The sequence below is a fragment of the Protopterus annectens genome, chromosome 11.part0 (genome assembly GCF_019279795.1).
Source record: "Protopterus annectens isolate FY-2018-M chromosome 11.part0, PAN1.0, whole genome shotgun sequence".
In the NCBI taxonomy this organism is placed as follows: domain Eukaryota; kingdom Metazoa; phylum Chordata; order Ceratodontiformes; family Protopteridae; genus Protopterus; species Protopterus annectens.
In genome coordinates, this window is record NC_056745.1 from 1,072,777,850 (window position 1) to 1,072,801,528 (window position 23,679).

Sequence of the window (23,679 nt, forward strand, 5' to 3'; positions counted from 1 at the left end):
TCTGATGAAGTCCATGTAGGACGAAAACGCTTAGATTGTGAAGGCGTTCATTTCATTTATTTTTTTTGCTTGTGCGTACTTATTCTTGTGATTAAATAAAATTTGGAAGGTTGTTTTCAGCCTTTATTGTCTCCGCTCCCGTTTTTTTTGCTTTTGTGGAGTTTGGTTAGAAGGAGATCGCTTTTTTCTTGGTTTATATATATATATATATATATATATATATATATATATATATATATATATATGCAGAACCTGAGGATATAGCAAACCTGCTGACTGACAGGTTCAGTGAAAACTACCACTTCCCTGTCCCTGCCACATATACCCCAAAGCATCCCTAACTCCTGTCCCCCACCTAGTATCTCTGAGGAGCAGGTCTTAAGTGCCCTCTCCAAGGCCAGAAATACAGCCTCTGTGGGACCACACAACATCCTGGGCTGTGTTCTACATGGGTTAAAACAGGAATTAGTATCACCATTGGGCACATTTTTCAGTCACAGCCTAAGCACTGGCTTCATCCCAGTGGAATGGAAAATAGTTACCATCATCCCTTTGCACAAAGGAGGTGCATCCACGGACCCTAGGAACTATAGACCCATTAGCCTGACCAGCCTTATCTGCAAGACCATGGAATGAATCATCATGGACCTTACTACCAAAGATATGGGAAATCTGCAAACATTCGACCCCACCCAGTTTGGCTTTGTCAAGGGGAGATCATGCCTGTTAAACTTAGTGGACTTCTCTGAGACAGTCAACAAAGCTCTAGACAAGCGGAAATCTGTGCATACAGCCTACCTAGACTTAGCCAAGGCCTTTGACACAATCCTCCACTCAGGCATCATAGATAAACTCCCCCAGCTGGGAATCAACCTCATATATTGTCAGATGGGTTGCAAACTGGCTCACTGATAGAGCTCATACAGTCAAATATGGGACTCCACCTCCTCCAGCAGACCCGTAACCAGTGGTATTCCACAGCAATTGGTTCTGGGATCCCTACTGTTTGGAATCTAACTCCAGGACGTATAGGCTAAAACTAAAGGACTGTGACTGACAAAGTTTACTGTTGACTACAAACTGGGATTGAGCATTGAAACCATTAGCGATGCCAACATCCTTCAAAAAGGTCTTAAGCAGACTAATGACTGGTGCCAAAGTCATGGTCTTAAACTTAATGCAAAAAAATACATTATCATCCCCTTCAGCAAGGATGATGCTCCTGCAAAACACGGCTCGACAGCAGCATTAACTTCGATCGCCATGTCACCATACTGGTAAGAAGGGCATTTTATATTGCTCATCTCATAGGTAAGGGATTGCCTCCAGAAAAAAAAAGGTTATAACCCCCCTGTACTCTCCCCTCATCAGGCCAGCAATAGAACACGATGCTGCCTTTGGTATTGTCCTTTCCAAACACCTGCAGCAATTGGAGAGACCATAAAGGTTCCTTACAAAGAAAATCCAGGGTCTTCAAGATCTTTCTTATGCAGACAGACTAAAATCATTGTCACTTTACTCTGTGTCATACAGACTGCTCAGAGAACAATCTCTGACACAGCTTTAATGGAAATGCTTCACATTCACAGGTCAATTGGCACACGGTCCACTCACTCAAAGGACCTTAACTTGGTAAGTGGCATCAACAGAACTTGCTGGTGAGTGAGATTTGTCTCACAGAGATTGCCCCACCTTTGGAACAAGCTTCCTATTCATGTCAAACAAAGCCTCTCATTGGCCCCTATTTAAGCGGAGTTTGAATGATTGGATGGATGACCCCTCTTGGACAGGGGCAATAGTTGTTAATTTTAGTGTCTGCTTGAACCAGACTCTCTTGGGAACATGGGTTGAACTTGGCTAGGCTTGTATGGGCCTTGGGGCCATTAGCCTAGTAACTTCCTATAATCCTATGATAGCAAATTCGGTGTTACCAAGATGGGTTGACAGTAGACTGTTTTCTGGAAAAACTAATGCGCAGCCAGGACTATGCATATCAGATGAGATCCAGTAGTCCTAAGCCTACAATTTTAGTAGATGCCATCAACTTTTCAGGGGTATTCTGTGTGATTTACTTCCAGTAAATAAAAAAAAACATTTATAGTTTTTGAACATTGCTACAGTTATACTCTAGCCTAAATGTGGTAATTGTTTTGCATAAAATAAAATCTTGATTGTTGCCATAATTGTAGCTAGAAAATGAAAATGTGAAGATTTCCATACAACGCTTCAGCCCTGAAATCTTTCAAAGTTATTTTGTAAGATAGAACTAAAGTTTCCACTTAGTTTAATGCCAAAGTTAGTGAAGTCTTTGTCTAGGTGTAAGTGCCAGGGGTTCACCAAGTAGCACACTAGGCTTTGGAACTGGCAGATCAGAAAGCTGTGGAGTCTAGTTTCACCCCAGATGCCTGGATTCATTTTTAATTACTGACACTCCAGTACAGTATTACAAGGGTGTATAGTCTTTAAGATGAGACATTAAACTCTAGTCCTATTTGCCAGAATTGGTGGTATCTTAGGTAGATGTAAAGATTTTACGGCACTTATTAAAAAAGGGTAATGGAAGCTCCTGAGTACCCTGGCCAAATTTCCTGTAGACAATATGAATACCCCTTGGGTCACCCACGAAGAGAGGCCATTGACTTACTGCAACTAACCAGTCAACAAAGGATGAAAAAATAAATAAAATAGTTAGGCTGTACCAATGCACGCCTCATTGATGTGCTCTGATTTAATTAATTGATACCGCTGAGCATTCTTCCATTCCAGATAATTGTATTTGAATTATTTATTTATTGGTTGATTGATTTATTTATTTTATTTATTTATTTATTCAAAATTTGTTTTCTGGGTTAGAGCACTCATCTCAGGTGTCCATATTCAGTCTCATCCCAGGAATACAAAAAAAAAATCTGAATTAAAATTAGTGAGAGATAGCATGAGTATAATTAAAGATTGCATAAGTAAAATATCATTATCAACTCATAAAAATGTGAGGAGTATCTATAATTGCAGTATACATTATTTGCAAAAATCGCAACAAATCTCATGAAGAAAATAAGGTGTTTAAGTGATACAACAATGTGTTGTCTAAGCAGGAATGATAAGATAGTTGTGTGGTGTAAAGGATTTTAGACATAAGTTGTAGTAGTTAGAATTAGAAATTGTGTTAGACAAAACATTATTTGAGTGAGAAGTAAAGATTGGTACAAAAGAACCTGTCATATGAGGAACAGTAAGAGAGAGTAATTTTAGCTCTGGTCAGGTGATATGGCTGCATACAACACAATGACATTTGGCTGTTGTAAAGCAGTTGGCTTTTAGTAGAGTCTTAAGCTTTGGGCAAGGTAATGTGTCTGTTATTTGGGAGGATATACTTTTCCAGAGGTCTGGGCCTAGTATATAGCAGCAGTGATGTGTATGATGGAATTTAGTTATGGGAGGTTACAGTGTAAGGGGACAGGGGTTATAGTTGCTTATGTTGTAATAGGAAGGTTGTCTCATAATGTTTAGCTTTGAGCGGGAAAGAAGGCTGGTTGCTTAGGTGTTTGAATAGTCAGGATCCTAGAAAAAGGTAATCTCTTTATTAAACAGGGAGCCATTTTGCTTTTTTTAGTGTTTTACAGTGAAGTCCATTTTAGGGGACTGGGTAACAAATTTAAACATTTCATTTTTTATTTGAATGCACCCTGGGCTTGTTTTTGATGCTGAGGCTCTGAGGGGGGAGGTTGTATTTGAGTTGGGAGAGGAGCATGCCTTTGCCTAAGACTGTTCTGGAGGTTTTAGTAATGAAGGGGGACACTTTATTAGCCCAAAATAGGATATATTAAGTTAAAAAGCAAAATCCAAAGAAATATAAATATGCTGTGAAGAGCGAGTACTATTGAAAGGTACAAACAGCAATTTTACAAGTAAAAAAGTGTTAGTGGCAGTGATAATAGTCAATGCATTCACAGTCTTTACATCAGTATGATGATATGCTACACAAACAAAATTATACTTTCTCTAAAGTTTCCCAAAAAAACTTATATCTTGTAAACTGTGTTATCAATGCATATAGTGTCATTTTTGTTCAGCCATGCTCCATGCTTGAGCTTTTGCATGAAAGCATAATATTCCTTTTTGGATTCTCATTTATTTATTAATTTGTTTGTTAGTTTGTTTGCTTGTTTGTTTTCTAGGAAAGTCTGGATGGGTAATACGTAACCCCTTTCAGCTAAGGCTGTGGGAGAAAAGCACCAGACTACTGCTATTACTACTGCTAATAATAATAATAAAAATAAAAATAAGAGGGTGAGAGCAAAAACATGACACAAACCCAAGAGATAGTTGACAGCCATAGACAGCAGGCAGAAAGGAAACTAATTTAACTTCTGCTGCTGTTCTTTGACAGCTGTCAGCTGTTAGTCTCTAGCACGAGACTGGTTGTAACAAGGCTTATGGGGATTTGTAATGATTCTTACAAATGGTTTTCACGCTAGAGCAGTGCATAACAAGTTTCTCTTTTTTCCTGATTTAAGATCATAATCACTCCTCTCCATGCATTGCAATAGCATATGTGACTGGACTGTATAGAGTGAAATGTTGTTTTCTTAATGCTTTTTACATAGGACTTTATTTATCTGTTACAGATTTCAAACTGCTGTTTGGATTTAATGGAAGAAAATTGAAAGATTTCATCAAAAGGTAATCCAGGTGATTACAGACATTTGATAATCTACTGGAATGTATAGCATGTGGTATCTCTTTTAGTCAAAATCCCATACACAAGTGTTTTATCATTTCTAATTGTTACAGTCTTCCAACTTCATTATCAAACATGCAAGACTTTTATACATGTGCCTTACAGCATAGTAAACTACCAAGAACAAAAATTGTATCAGATTCCCTTCCACTTGTAACTGTGGCTTATAAACTTTATGCTGCTGTAAGATGTGTGTGTGTGAGGGGAGGCTAAATATGCTTCAATTAATGTAGTATAGCAATGTATTAGACTGGACTAGATGGCAAATATTTGCCTGTTAAGTTAGGATGAAGAATAAGCAAACATTTATATGTATCACTCTAACATTTTATTCTAGGTATAATACAAAATTAGCCCTCTTGTATTGCCTTAGCTAAGCTCCTTTAAGAGGTACCCCGTAAGATGCATGTTTTCTTAAGTTATCAGGCTTTGAAAATGTTTTGAGATACTAAAAGTGTTTCTCTTTTCCCCAAGTTGACATTTGGTCAGTAGTCTGGGATTCCAGACAAAATCATCCCCTTGTAAAGCAGTGCCAGCATTCAAAGTTTAATACTGTGTGTGCCATTTAGCAACCTCAGTAAGCTATGGAAGTCACCAAGTTAGTCAGAATTGGCAATAAGTGCTATGTAAACCACAGTCTCCTCTTAAATTACTGGAGTTACTAACTAATCAACTATGTAACTGATCAAAAACTATGCTTGTGACTAGTTAAAAGGTCTAAACTGACCATCTTTGGAACAATCTTACAACAAGCTGCATTGTTCTTATTGTCGTTTAGTCATTTAATCAAGCCCAGCTCTGCGTGACCTCAAGAGCAATAACATATCAAAACTGTCTGTTAACAACTGCTTCTTAACATCTTGCAAATTCAAGTTAATTACTTCTGTAATACTATCTACAGAGCTGGATCCTGGTCATATGGGGCCCTAGACAGAGTAATGCATCAGGCCACACACACACACACACACACACACACACACACACACACACACACACACACACACACACACACACACACACAAGCCCCCCCCCACCAGCAAGAACATATTGTGTTTCAATTCCATGTGTGGACATGGAAAAGAAGAAGCATGTGACAGCAGGTGTGCCTGTCAATGCACAGACTCAGAGGGCGTTGTTAAAAAAGAGCACCTTTAAGGAAGACATGTAATGTTTTAATTAATTAATTAATTAATTAATTAATTAATTAATTAATTTGTTTGTTTGTTTGTTTGTAATTAAAAATGTTGTGATAGCCCCCCCCCCCCCCCAGCAACTGATCCTTCCCAGCAGGCTGGCCATAGGCAACTGTCTAGGTCACCTAGTACTGGATATGGCTCTAACTATCTATCCATCTTAGCCTGTGCTGCCTTTTCTTCTTTTGTCTTCTGTCTTTCCCATCATCCATGTCTTCTCCAGTGAATCATGGCTTCATATTATAAAAGTGTTTGAGTTTTGGTTTTGATATCATAACTCCCAGTGAACTATCTCTGTGTATTTCATTAAGTATTGAGTGATATGATCTTCTCGGAGAACAACCTAAGATTATTTCCTTCAGTATTGATTGATTTAATCTTCTTGCAGTCTACAAAATTCTCAAATTTATTCTCCAGCACCACAATTCAAAAGCATTGATTTACTGATACACAACTGTAGTTATAGTACGACAGTTACAGCTACAAATCATTTCTGAGAAAAACACACTTTTGACTATAGAAGTTTGTTGAATGTGTTTGTTTTTGATATCATAGACTCATCCTAGCTTTCCTCCTTTGAAGTTGTTGTGTCTTTCGGCTTTTCCCGGTTAGGGGTCGCCACAGCGGAGCTCCGGTCCGCTAATGATTGGTAGTTGATTTTTACGTGCTGACTTACCAGCCCTGACGCACAACCTTCAATGAAGGTACGCCCATTCACATGTGTTTCCACGCAGAAGACGCTCTAGCTGAGAATCGAACTGGACTGTGTCTTACTGTGAGGTGACAATGCTACCGCAGCACCACCACCGCGGGTCCATATTTCATGACTGCAGTCCCCATCTTCAGAGATCGCTGAGTCTTGGAATATAAAATCTATAACTGCCTTCTCTCCTTCCCCATCTATTGACCAAGAATTAATAATGCTAGATACCAAATAGCATATCAGCATTTCTGCTTTCGTGTTTCGTCTTCATCAACAGACTATTCAGTCTGTTCAGTATATTCATATGGGTCTATATTACAACATCAAAGTTTCAAAACTTTGAATGTTATAATATCAAACCCTATTCAGCGAAAGCTGAAAATATCGAAGCAACAGAAAACTGATTTTTTTTCCTAGGGAAAGAATTTGGTTGTCCGTTTCTGTTGCTTCAGTATTTTCAGCGCTGTGGTGGAAAGTTACGGGTTGGGTTCAGGTAAGTGTACGATTGAGTGCGGGTTAGGGTAGTTAGGGTTAGGGTGCAGATTAGGTATGTGGGCAATTGTCTGGACGTGAGGGTTAGGGCGGGTTAGGTGAGTTAGGGTTAGGGCGTGGGTTAGGTATGTGTGTGATTGTGTGGACATGATGGTTAGGGCGGGGTAGGGAAGTTAGGGTTAGAACGTGGGTGAGGTGAGTGTGTGAAAGTGACGGACTTTAGGGTTAGGGTTAAGGTAAGTGGATAGTTAGTGGTGTGTGTATAGTTTAGTGTAGGGTTAGGTGTAAGATTTTAGGTGTATATGTGTGGATTGCTGTTTGTTTGATGTGCTTGTGTTGTGTGCATGTGTTTTGGAACAGCAATTTTTTTCCCCTAGGAAAAAATTTGCTGTTCTGTATGTTCAATGTTTTCAGCTTTCACTGAATAGGGTTCGATATTAGAACATTCGAAGTTTTGAAACTTCGATGTTCTAATATAGACCCTATTCGTGTATTACTTATTTCCAGTGATCATAGTGCCTGCATATCCGAGGCTGTTAATACTTTTTCTGCCAGTTTTGATTCCGGTATCTGATTCATCTAACCCAGCATTTCACGATATATTCAATGTACATATTACAATAACTAAGGCGATAACATACAGCCTGTGTTGCACTCCTTTCTCAGTCTTGAACCAGTCAATTAGTTCATATTTGGTTGTAACTGTTGATTCTTCACTTGTATTTGTCAGGAGGCAAATAAAGTGATCTGAGATCTCCATTTCTCTAAGAACTTGGTACAATTTGTTATAATCCACACAGCCAAATTATTTTTTTTAACCACCTTCTTGTGTTTCCCATTATATGATTGGCTTCCCATTCTTTCTTCCCATTCTTTACAGTGCCCACTTAGGTGTCCTTCTTTATCTTTTATTGGTCTTCCCTAGAATCCTGTATACTTTTTAGCATATTTTCCCTATCACGACAGTCCAATAAAAGGAACCACTCTGTTGTTTTAGCACTGAAGAAGGATCTGTGATCTGAAAGATTTGCATTTGTATTTGCTATTAAAGTTTTTAATTTTTGAGTATTAGACATTTGCAGAGTCCGTGCTTTATTTTTATATTTTCCCTATACCTATTGCCTACCAATTTCTAAGGTGGCTACATACAGCCATTGTGCTTCTTAATCTTCTTTCTGTTCAGAATATTTTTTGTTGCCACCTCGTAGACAATATCATGAACTCACCTTAGCTATTCCAATATTCTAACCACTAATTCCTATTACTTAAACCTGCTGTTCACCTCTACTATGCATTACTGTGGAGTATTGCTGACCCTGTATCTAACTGGCATGGAGGCCTTTCCTGTTTTCTTTAGTTTGTTTATAAACATTGCAGTGAAAAGCTGGCAGTTAAGGCCACAGTTATTTCCAAGTCTATTTTTTTTTTTTTTTTGCTGACTGCATTCCATTCCATTCCATTTCTGACTAGAAAGTATATAGTCAGTCTGATTTCAGTATTGGCCATCTAGTGATATCCATGTGTAAAGCCGTCTCTTACACTGTTGAAAAAGACTGTATGCTATGACCAGTGAATTATCTTAATAGAAGTCTATGTCTTAATTAGTTCATACACCAAGACCAAACTAACCTGTTATTCAAGCTGTTCTTTGAGTATAAACTTTAACATTCCAATCAACCATGATGAAAGCAATATAAAAATTTGTTGGTGTTATATCCAAAGGGTTTTGCAGAAACTCATGAGACTGTCTGGCTTCATTTAATCCAGCATCTGCAGTTTGAGGTTAAAAACTTGTATCATTATAATGTTGAATGGTTTGCCTTGGAATCAGATTAAGATTATGCTGTCATTTTTTGGGGGAGCTGTAACTAAGTACTCATTTTGTCACCCTTTTGCTTACTATGAAAGCGACGCCATTTATTCTCCAAGATTATTTTCCACAGTAGATGCACCAATGATTATTATATTAAAATGACCCATTCCAGTCCTTTCCCCAGTATGCCCGTGTTTATTCCTGTCACCTCATCTTTAATCACATCAAGCTTATATTTGTTCATTGTTCTTAGATGCCAAGTTACATTAGTGAATAGTTCTTTACAGCATTAGACCCTCCTTCATTTCTAAGCACCACAGCAGATAGACATCATTTTGTCTTTATTCCATCCGTGTCATAACCTCTAGAAATACTCTTCCCCAGTGACAAGGTGGCATTTTAGACCTGACGGTCTCATTTTCTAATGTCATTTCAATATGGATCTGGTTACTTTAAATGTGTTTTTCCTGGCAGACAGTATTACGGTTCCTTGTCAATACCGTCGCCGTTAGACTGCACTTAGTTATATATCTCTGCCATGACCTATTTACTTTGGGTGGCCTTACAAACTATAGTGAGACACACAAGTGACTTCACTATGGCTGTGTAGTGGTCCAAAAGAAGACTATACGTTTTCATAACTCTATATATGTATTGATGCTGGATTTAAATCTTTTGAAACACATTTTTGAAGTCTCTAAGTGAATTGCAGATGCTATTGTAACAGTCAGCAACTGAAAGAAATATAGAATGTATTGATCTGTGAGTTTGCAAGTATATATACTCTTGTTTATTCCTATGGTTGTTGAACATACATATTTGTTTATAAAAGCATCCATATACTAGGCTTTGCACTAAAAGCTTTAAATTGAAGTGGAAAGGACTTCACCACTCAAGATCAATACAATGTTTACTTTATTAGTGTTGTCTGCCTAGAACTTAAGACTTTCAAATTAGCTTCATTAGAGTGCTACAGAGATAAAATCACAAACTGTCAGTGTTAAAAAGTATAGCGTTTGTGAAGAGTTACTTTTGCTACATAGATTAAGAATAAAATGTGACACATATATTGTTTTAGGAGTGAGCCATTGATGACTGATTCATTGACTGACATTCAAGCATGATGTATTTCTGTGAACTGTGGGTGGTTTCACTTCTTAGATTTCCACGTTGGAGATCCTCTGCAAACTGTAGCTCAGTTCAAGGTCACCAAAAATCAGAGGACGTTATTTAGGATGCTTGCAAGTTTGTAAATGAAAAAGTTGTCCACAAACAGTGCGAATGCATTGTTAGACATATAGCAGAAATGTAGAGTTGTTCAGACCAACATTGGTACTATAATCCTTGTTGAAAAAAGAAAAGAAAAGAAAAAAAACACACAGTATAGATGTTTATTTCAAACTGACAATATGGCTGATACTTGTATATCTCAAGCATTATATTTTCTTCATGTATAAACAACATTGATATTATAGCTCTCACCTTGATGTGGGAGACCATGTTATAAGCTGCTTTCATTAATGTAATGGAATCCACTAACTGAGTTGTTCACATGCTGGTGCTGAAATTATCAGATGATATACAGATCTATATGTGTTTTACAGTGGATATAGGTTAATGTATCCAACATGTACTAGTAGGTTTTGTTGACAGTGTCATTTTTAACCCTCTGCTGATCACTTCTGATAGTGCTTAATAATCAGCAATGGGTGTATAGTCTTCTTTTGATGTTGCTAGTGAGTTATATGAATGCAGTAGCATGTAAGATATATGGTCACATGCTGGCATTTTAATCTTTGTTTAATTAATTGATTAATTAATTAATTAATTAATTAATTAATTAATTAATTAATCAATTAATTAAATTCATTCATTCACTCAGTTTATACTCATGCAATCCAGTTCAGGGTCATAGTAGAAGTAGAGCCCGTACCCCTGCACTCCGTCAGCATGATACATCCCATCACATGATGTTCACACATAGCTTTTCAATGCTGTGTGAAAGGCCAGGGCGTGATTTCTAAACTGTCAAAATGGAATAATATGAGCAAAGGAAAATACACAAGTGTGAAGGAAGTTAAAAAAAGACTTTCCAATCCTTGAGATTCAAGGGGAAAATGAAGGGACTCAGGGGCTTATAAGCTTCATCAGTTGATTAGAATAGGATAACACTAAACTGATATGTTTAACCAGGTCTGCTTTTGTTTATTGAAAGCTCATTCTTTCTAAAAACAAAAGTATGATCCCAATTACGCGAAAGTGTACTTTCGCGAATACTTGTTCACCGAACCGATAAAATAAAAAAAAATAAACACTGCAAAGGCAGTTTTGCAGGGGGCAAGCCCCCTGCACCACCCCACACCCCTGCTACTTTATTTATATTAACTTTGAGATCTCACTACAGTAGGGAAAGAGGTATATTCCCGTATCCCCACTATAGAGTGCTTCCTTCCTGCATTGTTTCATTTTTTTTTTATATTACTGGTTTGGTGAACAAAACTTTTGTTTAAGTGCACTTTCACATAAATGAGGTCGGATTTTTGTTTGTCGAAAGAATGAGCTTTCGATAAACAAAAGTTGACCCGTTTAACCATATGGTATATGCACATTTATTTATTTAATTTGTTAGTTAACTATATTTGTTTACCAAGGTAGTGAACTGATCAATATAGACCAACTTGAGGCCCAGCTTGGGTGACATGCAAACATTTCACAAACAAAATGTTCAGAAATATAAGCAATAACAGAGTAACTCAGACTTGTCACATGGAAAAATGTATATATACATTCCAGAGAACAAGCATGGTGCAATGTACAGTCAAGCAGAGTATAGTGTACAATGTGTACATTAGGTTTTAAAGTGGGTCACTTTTTAGTAAATCTTGAAACAGAAGAAGAAAAGAAAAGATACTTGGAAAGGAGATAGGGACTGTATGTTAGGTGATATGTCCTGTGTCGAACAGGAGCCTTTGGCTTAGATGAAGAAGTACTTTTTGATTTGCATTCTGAATTTGGAATATGTGTTGATTTCCTTTAGGTCGATAAGGAGAGCTTGCCAAAGAGTAGGTGCATGAGAGGAGAAAGCATGTGCATTGCTGTGGAGTTTGGCTCTAAGGGTAATGACAGTGGGTGTGGCTTGTGAGTAGTATCTCATGTTGTATGGGGAGGTTTTGTCATCAAGTCTAGCTACAAAGGGAGTAAGTTTGTGGAATTAAAGTAATTTGTAGAGTTGGGATACTAACAGTAGGTTAGATCTTTGTTTTATTGGAAGCCATTGGGTTAAATCAGACTGGAGTTGACACTGAATATTGGTGTGAGAGTGACCTGATTGGTAAATGACCATATAATTATTTGATTACATAAAACATCAGAAAGACTAAAAACAAAGTTACCCAGGAAAGACTGATTACAACAATACCTTTGATTATAATAGTTTTGATCATAGGGATATTATTAATGATTTCCCTAAACATCAGACACTGATGCCTTCGCTTAGCTTCACAGATGTTTATTAAGAAATTTGTTATGTTATGCAAAATGATTGCAAATGCAGGTTATGAATCTGGTTTACTTTACAGAAGCAAGGTTAAAGTCAGAAGCAAGAAATTATAAGAGAGTAGTCTTGCACTGAGTAAAATTTAAGAAGGAAAAAGTACGCATTTTGAAGTTTGGAAGTGTTGAAATAAAGATGACAGATCTAACTAAACCTACTTTTATATGAATAATTAACCTGCTGAGCTATGCTGGCTTGGGGTATGTGCAATTGGTTAGGTGGGTGTAGGGTAAAAAGATTCTTGTAAAGTTGAAGCTAAAATAGTAGCTGAAGTTATTCCATCTTGTGTATAAGATGGGTTGAAATTGCCATTTTCACAATTTCAAATGCTGCAGCCTTGAAATGGTTCATTTCATAAGTTTGGAAAATAATAATACCATATGTGCAGGTTTATGACCTTGATGTTAATTCAGTAACCTATAAGTATACATTAGTATTTACTTCTAATTAGATCTCATATTATAGAATTCATAGCACTTGTGGTTATATTATAAAAGGAGGATACTTTCATTAAAGGTGCTCAAATGTTAGCACAAAGTGACATGCAGTAACAGAAAGGTAATAAATATGGCAACAACTGCTGCCTGAGTTTTTAGATAAGGAAGATTAGCCAAAGCATTTGTTAAACACTCAAGGAACACGTTGCTGATATTATAAGTAAAAGAAATCCATGTTTCCTGTAATGGTGAAATGTGCAGGTTAGTTACCACTGTTTTCTAATTAGCTTTATCTTTAGGTCATTACAAATTTGTGATGGAGTATACCAGTTCAGTATCTTAAACAATGATTGCCATATAGCCTGTAACAATTGTGTGACTGTCAGACAGGAACTTCTAGCCAGGAAAGCTTGTTTAATGCTTTACAGTGTTGAGAATCGAAAAGTAGACCAGCAACGAAGCATGAAATTATATTATACAGTGTTGTAGCGATAACAGTTATTGCCCTGGACCAAATCCCCCACCCCCCAATGAAAGTTCAGGAATGAAAAAAGAGCAAAAAATCCTACAGAACTGAAGGGAAAAAAATCTAATTTTAGGCAAATAGTTATTATATGCCTGTTTTCTATATGTTCTATAAAAACTATAGCAAAGAGCCATGCTACCTGTTTGCCATGGTTGCTAATAGGCAGGCATTGCTTCAAATGATTTAAGCAACAACGCTAACCACAAATGCTTAAATGATTATCATCACTTGCGTTGTAATCTATACTCATGCACTAAGCACCATTAACATACACGGACTGATGAACAGCTTATATATTGTCACACCCTGTCACAGCTTTTGCCAGGGGTAGCCACCCCTTTCTCCCCACCCTAGCTGTGGCTATGCTTTACAATTGGTGGCTGTGAGTGGGTTAGTTGAAACATGGGAAGCATACAGGAGTATGAGTAGCAGCAAAGTGTGATCATGAACTGTTTTGTTACAGTCTGCCATAATGGCTTCAGCCTCATGTTGCATTGTAAATTCAATTATTCCTTCTTTATAATGATAGACCTGTTATAGTGGTCAGCCTTAAATTTATATCCATGACAACCACAAGATATTTAGTAGATTTCACAGCTTTAGTAAGTTTATGCTCCATGGAAGTAATAAGCAAATCTAGACCAGATAGAGAAAAGCTAGTATATATCTAAACAATATGCATAAATAGCCACTTTGCTTTAATGAGATTTAGGTATAGATATGAGTTTGACAGCCAGACTTGAACAGTTATTTCCATGCTGAAATAATTGCAGCACCAAAGAAGAACCTAAACAGGGCAGTGGAGAATTGGGTTTACCTGATAGTACAACATTGTTTCAGCATTGTGTAATCCTGTCAGCTTTAGTAACATATCCAGAAATGTGCAGTCAAGTATAATGGTTAACTCTAAATCAATCATGGATTGTTTTTACACTTTCTTCACAAAGATATTATAAGAATTCTGCTAAACACAAATAGAAAGCACTAGTGTAGACCTAGACAGACCGTTAGATAGGAGGGCATAGTATTAACCGATCTTACATCCTGAGATATGCCTTCAGGGTATCTCATCAGCCACAGGGTAGGATTAGTAGGTAGTTAGTGGCTTACAGAATACATGAAGTTTGACAAGTCAAGATGAAAAGTGCAGTAGGCTGATATTAGTTAATGAGTTCATCAGAAAGATGACCCTTAAGTAAGTAAATTATTATACTGGACCTGCACAGTTTTAGGAAATGTTATTCAAATATGCAAACGTTTTATTGGAGCACAGACAGAGAAGAACTGTGGAGCAGCCATCTTTATAAAATGGGGTGGTAAGAAATCACTAGCCAGTGCACAGGCTTAAAATTTTTGCAATATTTATGATGAGGCTAAGTAGGAGAGCTTAAAGAGCTTGTGCTGGTAGGAAAGGGTTTATACATTGTGAAGTAGAACTGTTCATAAGTTTGCTGTTTTCCTGAGTATTTTTATCTAATTTCTCACAACCTTATGTGTGCTGTTATCCATATTATTCCTAAGGATTAGAGGAAGACAATGGCTGTAAACTGCATTATCACCCTTATGGGTTTAGGGTTTTTTCTTACCTTTTTTGCCACCCTCATGCCATTGTACTGCTGGATACATGACGTTAACATAATGGACTGCCTCCCTTTGGATTGAAATCCCACACTCTTATAGATTCAAGTAGCAGGGCAGGACCAAACCTTTCCCTCCCCACTCTCAGTGTGATGTATACATTGACTATTCATTGTCACCCTGTTTGCTATTTCCCCATCGTATAATGCCAGTTAAGTTGTGATGCAAAAAATAATGTTTTGGGATGAAATGAATGTGCAGTTAGGTTTTATAATGTCAAAATTGGAACCAAATTATTCAGATATTTCTAATAATATTGAAGAAATATGTATGTTCTAACACAATTTGTTATAGAGAGAAATGGCATAACTTGAAAAACAAACAAATTAAGAAAGAAACTGCCTTTGGCTAGTGCAATGCTCATTGTTGATAATAATAACTGCAGTGCCTGTTTTATTAAGTTATTTCTGGATTCACTTGTCTGACTGAAAATAATTCTTGTTAATTAGATTCTTGAAATGTGCTAAAATTTTGAACACAAGATATCCAACCTGTCAATGAGTTTGACATTTAAATGTGATAAGTCACAAATATGTCATCTACATAAGCTAGAGTTGTTAACTTTAACATAATAACCCACAACAGAAGAAATTCTATTGGTTAATTAGAAAAACATTCTTAAATAAGCGCTAGGATTAGAGGTAAGTGTTAAATCTGTGTAAACACAATTAAAACTGAAGTGATATTCTAAGAAACCTAAGTTATATATTTCACAAGCTCATTCTTCTATCTTGTTATAACTCCAGTGAAGTAGGGGAACTGTGACAGGGATATTAATAAGGCTTGTATAATTCAGTTTTTGTAAAAAAATGGTGTTAATCTCCTTTGTTAATATTCTGAAACTCTTATATTATTAAGAGAAGTTTGATGATGTTACTTCACCAAGTTTGTTTTTATAATCTCTTAACAGTTTTAGCCTTATAGTCATCTGCTGAAGCAAACTAAACCTCTGAGAACACTAAGCAAGGTCATTAGATGGATCTGTTAACATTATTTAAAAACTAATTTAATAATACAGATCTGTAATATATTGTCCAGTCATTTTCCTTCACATGAGAAACTACATGACTCATACTCAGAGCTTGGTTAGTGCTCTGCTTCCCCAGTAACTTTTCCAGCACTTCTTTCTGAGTTCATCTTGTCAATTTAAGTATTTTCCCTCTTATTTTAAGGTATTTCCTTGTGTTTTCCTTCTGTTTCCCCTTGATTGTCAGTATTTTATCTTATTTGCCCTTGCATAGTCTTAACTTTCTGTAATTTTAATTTACCTTGACAAGGAGTGTAGACATAAAACTCCAGACTTTCCTCACATCTTCATTCTCTTTCCCCTAACTCATTTTACATTTGACAATCTACATAATGATCTGAATGTTACCCACCTCGCCATTAAAGTGCATTGTCACTCTTTCTACAGCAAACGTAAGTAACAGACCCTTAAAGATAGGTGTGACCATATACAGTGTTACAGTTTACAGTGTTTAATGCAGAATTTATTATTTTTGCAAACAATTTTGATGATAAAGACCGCCCCTTGAAAATTTTCTTGAAGCTGAAAACTGACATGACATCATAAAAGACTAATCCCATAATACCTCACTACTTGCTTTGGTGTGTATATATATATATATATATATATATATATATATATATATATATATATATATATATATATATACATATACTATTATTTTTCCTTTCTAAGTGCAGCAACAGGATAGTTTTATATGCTGCTAAGACAAGTTATCAGTTACGTATCACAGGTGGAACACCGCAAATTCAAAATGAACATGTGATGGTTTATTAGTGAAACAATAATGCAAGTAAGTAGCAAATCTTCTAAAGAGGTCTGGTGTTTCTTTGCTGATTTATGCAAATCATTACCAGTACCTATGTTGACATCATTTTGTAGGTGGGTTTTATAAGAAAAACAAACTTAGTTGATAATGAAACTAAAGCATCATAAACAATGCAATAATTAATATTTCATTTCTGGGCCACTTGCAGCTTTAACATTAAGATTATACCCAACAAAATTAACTGTAAAACACTGATGCATGAGAATTGTAACAGTGCATTTTAATAAAATGTACATTATTTTCATTTGTTGCCATTTTTAGCTAGGTGTTTCTAAAATGTTTAAGCTCATCTCTAAATTATATAAAATCCATGCTTGCCAGCATCAGTTTAGAAGGGTATAAACATGTTATAGTCTCAGCATGTCATAATATTTGTGTTAAATGCTGAGAAAATACTCATCTGAGTGCAAAGAGTATGCCTACCTAGAACTTTCCATAATTCTGGGATAAATCAACTTACAAATAATTGCAAACTTGAATCAACAAAGTTTTTGGACTTATCTAAATCATTTGACACAGTATCAAATCAGCATTTATTCTCTAAACTTGCTTCTGTGGGATTTTCTTAATACTCCCTGACATGGGTCCTTAGCTATCTGTCTAAAGAAAACAAGCGGTCAAATGGCACTAGGAGTACTCCCTGTTTCAGCCTGTCACCATAGGAGTCCCACAAAGCTCAATTCATGGACCACTCATCTTTAACATCTTTATAAATAAACTCCATACAGCAACACGACATGCAATCATTGTCCAGTACGCCAATGATTCAGCATTGATATGTGCAGCCCCATTTCTTTCCAAACTCCAGGAATTTACCAAGCTTCTTTTACCTCTGTAGAAACATGGCGAAAAAACTAATGCCTGCTCCTTAACCCTTACCAAACAAAAATAATGTTCTTCACCCCAAAATAACATAACAACCAGAGGCAATCATTCTTAACAACATCAGCAAACAACACTAAAACAAAAATTGTTGCAGTAAACTCCTGGGAGTTAACGTTGATGACAATCTCAAATTTGACTACCATATGTTGCAAAACATAAAAAAAGATCAGTCAGAAAATGGGTTCACTCTGCATAGCCAAACACTACTTTACAGACACTGTGCAGCAAACATTAGTCTCAACCTACCTATTCTCATGCCTCCTTTATGCATCAGCTATTCTTACTTACCTAAACACAACTCTTGAATCCAGACTAGCTTCTTGCTATAATAAAGCTGCTAAAATTGCCACTAAATCAAAATATAGAACCTGCCACTGTCAAGCTTTGAGAAAACTTAAGTAGCTCAAACTAAGCATGTCCTAGAACATTCATAGTTAGTATCTGCATGTAAATTGATTTACTTCCCAGATAAACACCGCACACTAAAATGTATCTTACTGCCTTACTCCCCTTCAACGGACCTCCACTCTGCCAACAAATTCTTATTAAATAAAAACAAAGTTCAATAACTCAGACAGAGACTCACTTTACTCCTGCTGCATCTCAAAAATGTGGAACGTCATATGAAAAACTACATCTCAATAAATCTTAGTCATGCTTATGCTCAACACCAGGCTTACACTCCAGTATCCTATCTTGTCATCTATCTTTCTTCCCCATCTTAACATACTCCGCTTCCAGTCATGTACACATTTTTCTCTTTCCCTCTTCTTGGTTCACCTAAATCTTTTCTCATGTCTTATCTCCTCTACCTCTTTTCCATGCTTACTTATACTACAATGTTTTCCCTTCTGAAGTATTAATCCATTTATTTCCTGCAAGAATTTAGAGATACCAAAACAGTATACACTTATACATATTGATGCAAATACTGAATACTTTACAGCATATACCTGGTCTTGTAACTATTTTTTTTTTTTTTTTTTTTTTTTTTGCGAAATGTAACAGCTGCTTTTCCTGAGAACTGTCTAAAGTCACTTGTTAATATAAATGTACAGTGATGGCTTTTCCTCCCTAGGCCTCCCCTGAAAGTGGGTTTTGCCCAGTTGGACTTTCCCTGTCAACAAAGACAAATAAATAAATAACATTTTGTGGGGCTGACTATCTACCACAGTGAGACGTTTGACCTGCTTTTAGCTCAGAGTCACCATGTTTTTGTCACTGTCCTCTATTTAATATTAGGTGTGCATTTTTTATGTACTTATGTTTTTTTCTATTCTCAGTCATTTCTGAATGGTTGTCTTTTCCACTGCTACATTCTTAAGGTTGTTTTCCTACATGTTCATCAACATTTTTGCTGCACTGGTAACTGATTTGAAGAATTACATCTCTTTGTTTTCTCTGAAAGTCTCCCACCATTTCTAAGTTAAATAAAATGTAGGAACATATAAAAACATTTTGGTGTATCATTACATTTAGCTGCTTAAGCAGCTATGGATATGTTTCCATTTTTCTGCACAACCTGTCTGATACGAATAATGCTTGCATTAACTGAATGAAAATGTTCATAGACTTGTTTAAGTTTAAAAGGCTACAGTGCCTTCCACACATTTAAATCATCATCAGGACAGACATGGGCTAAAAGCGCAGGTGTCTCAATCTACAATAGCAACAAATACAAGTCCAAGTTGGCTAAACAGGCTGATGCCCTGGAGTTCCTCCACATCCAAGACTCCATAGACAAGGTCCGTTACCCTGTCCTGGCCAGCTACAGGTCACCATCTATGACCCACAAAGCTCAAAACTCTTATCTATACCTACTAGAGGCAGGCACTCCCCTTCCAACCAAATACCCTATTCACTGGAGATTTTAACTACCCCTTTATAAACTGGGAAACATGCACTGCTTCTAACTCACAGGGACAACATTTCTTGGATTATTTCAACACAAACACCCTGGATCAGATAGTGTGCTCTCCAACCAGGGGATCAACATATTGGACCTAGTACTCACCAACATTGGAGAGCATTCCACACCCCCCATGTCATGTCCTCATTGGTAATGTCGGACCACAAAGCTGTCTCCCTCAAAATAAAAATCAGCCAGGAAAATCCAACAGAACCTGTATCAGCACTGCACTCCAGTGAATTTAGTGTACTGCCAAGAAGGTATTTTTGCCAAGATTACTGATTTTCTGACCATGTCCTTGCAATGTGAATGTTTAGTATGTATTTCCTGCTAGTCAACATACTTCTCTATGACTTACTCCTTAATGCTTTTGGTCTCATCGTCTTCTATATGCCTTCCTAGGTTTAAGTGGCAGTTACTTATTCTATTATGTACATCTGCTGTTATTTTATGTAGCACACGTTTGCATGTAATAGTTGCTGGTGACAGGGTATATTACAGTTAGATTTCTGTCTTATACACTTATTTCCATGGAAAGACTGCTATTAGTGTGGATGCTGTCATGTATTATAACCTTATGGCTGACAACTGTGTTTGCCTTTAGCCAGCATTGTGGCTTGGAAATACCTAGTCGATTAAAATAGAAGGTTAGCTGTAGCTGACATTTAGGTAACACTGCTGCATTGGATTTATGTTATTACCACATGCAACAGCATCTAGAACCCCTAAATATCTAGTCTGCTTTGCTAATAGTAGAATGACTGCCGCTTGAACAGTAGCTGTAGCTTATTCTCAATCTTGTGCTTTGAAGGCTACTTTAGTTAGTGGCGGTACTATTTTTGAGACAGAAACATTGAATGCTATATTAGTAGGTATCGGTAAAGCATTTAGGTCGAACGTGTATTTTATCCAGTGAACAGTAGTAATAAATGCCTGTTATCCTGCACATGTACTTCTGTTGTTCTAAGTCAACTAAGCTATTGTTTAGTTACAGCTAACCATTCTTTCCTACTTGATACTTTTCTACCATAATCTCGCCCCCTCCTTTTACTCCTCTAGCCTTCTTATCTAAACTCCTTTGGAACATCTCAAAATGTGCATTGACTGTCTACTCTACCCAGTTACTATGAGCACATCAACAACTTCACCTAGCTTTATATACATCTCTGTTTCTCTTTTTTACAGTTGCTCTAACTGAGGATAATGCTCTTTCCCACCACCAACCCTAATACAACCTATTTGAATATCACTGTCCAAGAAAGAAAATAACATTTGAGACATACCTTTACCTTCTAAAAACTCACTGTATGTGTGCTACCAAAATTCCATTGTTTTCTAAACTAATGTGTTTAAACTAAATCCTAGAAGCAGACGTCATGGCAAATATACTATTTCTCTTTGACACACTCAATTAGAACATTCAACATTTCTAATATATCGGGAGATTTATTAAACCTGCTTCTAGATCTGAATTTGGGTAATGTAGCTGCTTCCACAGTTGTTGCATCGTTTCCTGACAACAACTTTAATTGTATATTTCGGGAAGTGGAATATGCAGCTTACCGGCTTAAAAGACTGCAGTGGCAACGCTTCCATATGGAAGCATGCCTGCATCATCAAATTAGTACCTCGAGGTATGCGAGTGAAGTGTTTACCCTCATATGGGAACACTTATCCAGATCTGCTCGCAAAATGGCAAATTATAAATCTTGAAACAAGCCAACAATACATGAACTTGCTGATAGAATCTTCAAGCCGGAAGAGGAAAGGATGGCAGCAATCATATCAACTAAGCAGACTGAATTGGAAAGCTTAGAGCTGCATGACTCACATCTGAATAGCCTAGAGCAGTTACGGACCAACTTGAATGCTCATGAAGCAAAGTTAAGACAGCAGAAGGTTAAAAAGCTAGCCCGTGACCATCAGGATTTTGTAAGAGGCCAAATCTTTGAATGGCCGAGAGAGGAATCCAATTGTAAGGGGCGGCGAGCTTTACCATCATATAAGGAGAAGGTACCTGTTTCTAGACCTAATGGAGAAGATGTGATTACTCATGTCAGTTTAACTGATCTGAAACCCTTCATTCACAACCCTGCCATTCTTAACTCATCAGTACCGACCCCCAATTTTATAATATCAGAAGCAGATTCAAGAGAAGCGTCTAGCAGTACAGCCACTATGGGTGCAGAAACAGGCAAGAAGAATGCTCCCCTAGCCTCAAATCCAGCATCTAGGCCAAAAGAAGGGGCAATGCATGCACCGATAAATTGGCCCTTGCCGTTTTTTTCCAAATTCAATCAATACAGGACTCAAAGAACACAGAGTCAAGAACGGAAAAGAAAGAAGCTTACACTTTAATTGGATCTGAATCAAGTTTAGTAGTGACTCTTTCTAATAAGATTTTAAGCCCTGATATGATTTCCTTGTTAGACAAGGGCCCGAGTTTTATTCCAGCCTTACCGTCTGATATTAGTGAATTTGTGCTGGATATTAGAATGTTTTGTAGGAACCTTGCATTAAAGTGTACTTTTGGACAAGCTAATGACAGTAGATGGCTACCTTATACAAAATTGAGTAGCTTTGTTCCCCCAATCCTCCACCAGTGGAGATGTTTTTAAGATTATGTGAAGACGAAATCTTCAAACTAAGGGGTAACACAACCAAAGGACAAGGACGTTTCTTCAATTTAACCACTAATGAGAATGAGATGCTGAAGCAGCTAAAGAAAACAGATAGTTTGGTTATCAAGCCTGCTGATAAGGGAGGATGTATAGTGGTGATGGAAGCCACATGGTACAGGCACAAAATGCTCTCTATGTTGGATGATGAAAGAACGTATAAGAGACTAAGTTATAGTGAAGTTACGACTAAGGTAGATTGTTTTCACAGCCACCTATATGACCTCTTGATAGAGACAAATATCTCACAAGAACTATATGAGTTCTTTGATTGCCCCAAACCTATGTTTCCATACATCAGCTGACTCCCCAAAATTCACAAGGATCCAGTTGACCCACCCCTACGTCCCATAGTTTCTGGAAGGGGGTGGGTAACTGAACCTGTTTCCATGTACATGGAGAATGAATTAAAGAAGGCCCTGCCACTAGCAGGAACTGTATTGAAGGATTCAGGAGACTTTCTAGAAAAACTTTTTTTAGTTACCAAGGGTCTTAAAAAATATGAAGATTTGCTACTAGTGACAATGGACATCAAGAGTTTGTTTACGGTGATTCCAAATGACTATGGTCTACAGGCAATAAGATCTTTCTTAGCAAGGAACAGTATGGAAGCAGAACCAATATGTTCCTTGTTGGAACTCGTATTGGAAAATAACATCTTTATGTATGGGGACTCTTTCTATTTGCAGACATGGGGTGTGGCTATGGGCACCCCGTGCGCAAATAGTTACTTCAATTTGGTTCTGGCTGAGTGGGAACATAATGAACTGTTACCTAGTACCTGGAAACAATATCTAGTGTACTACGGTCATTTTGTGGATGATATCTTTATCCTTTGGAGAGGCAGCTCTACACAGTTGGACCTTTTTGTTAATTTCATCAATGAGAGCACAGATTTTCTAGAGTTTGTGGTCAAACACTCTTCGGAAACCATAGAATTTCTGGATGTAAATATCCATCTACACCCTGATAGAGGTATCAGTACAGGAATTCATAAAAAAGAAACCTGGAGAAATCATTATCTGCATAGGGGGAGTATGCACCCGGGACATATCTTTGATAACATCGTTGAGAATCAGATCTTAAGAACTTCAAGATTATGTACTGAGAATGAAGACTTTGTAGCAGAACAGAGAAATATCGAGATGCATTTAAGTAAAAGATCTTATAAGAGAAAGAATTTAAGACTGAAGCATGACCTACAGGAATTAAGGAGAGGAAAGGGACATCCCTACTTTTCTGAACCTACATCGAG

At 37.0% G+C, this 23,679-nt stretch overlaps 1 protein-coding gene across 11 annotated transcripts in view; it reads left to right on the top strand.

Annotated features, from left to right (window-relative positions):
* Nucleotides 1-23,679, top strand: part of MGAT4C (MGAT4 family member C) — a 3,121,932-nt gene that overhangs the window by 2,478,494 nt on the left and 619,759 nt on the right. For 10 of the 11 annotated variants that reach the window (XM_044088414.1, XM_044088413.1, XM_044088419.1 and 7 more), the window contains one exon: nucleotides 4,629-4,683. The gene's annotated coding sequence lies outside the window, so the exon portion shown is untranslated. Of the gene's footprint in view, nucleotides 1-4,628; nucleotides 4,693-23,679 lie in introns of all 11 variants that reach the window. The other variant, XM_044088415.1, reaches the window with a different exon arrangement.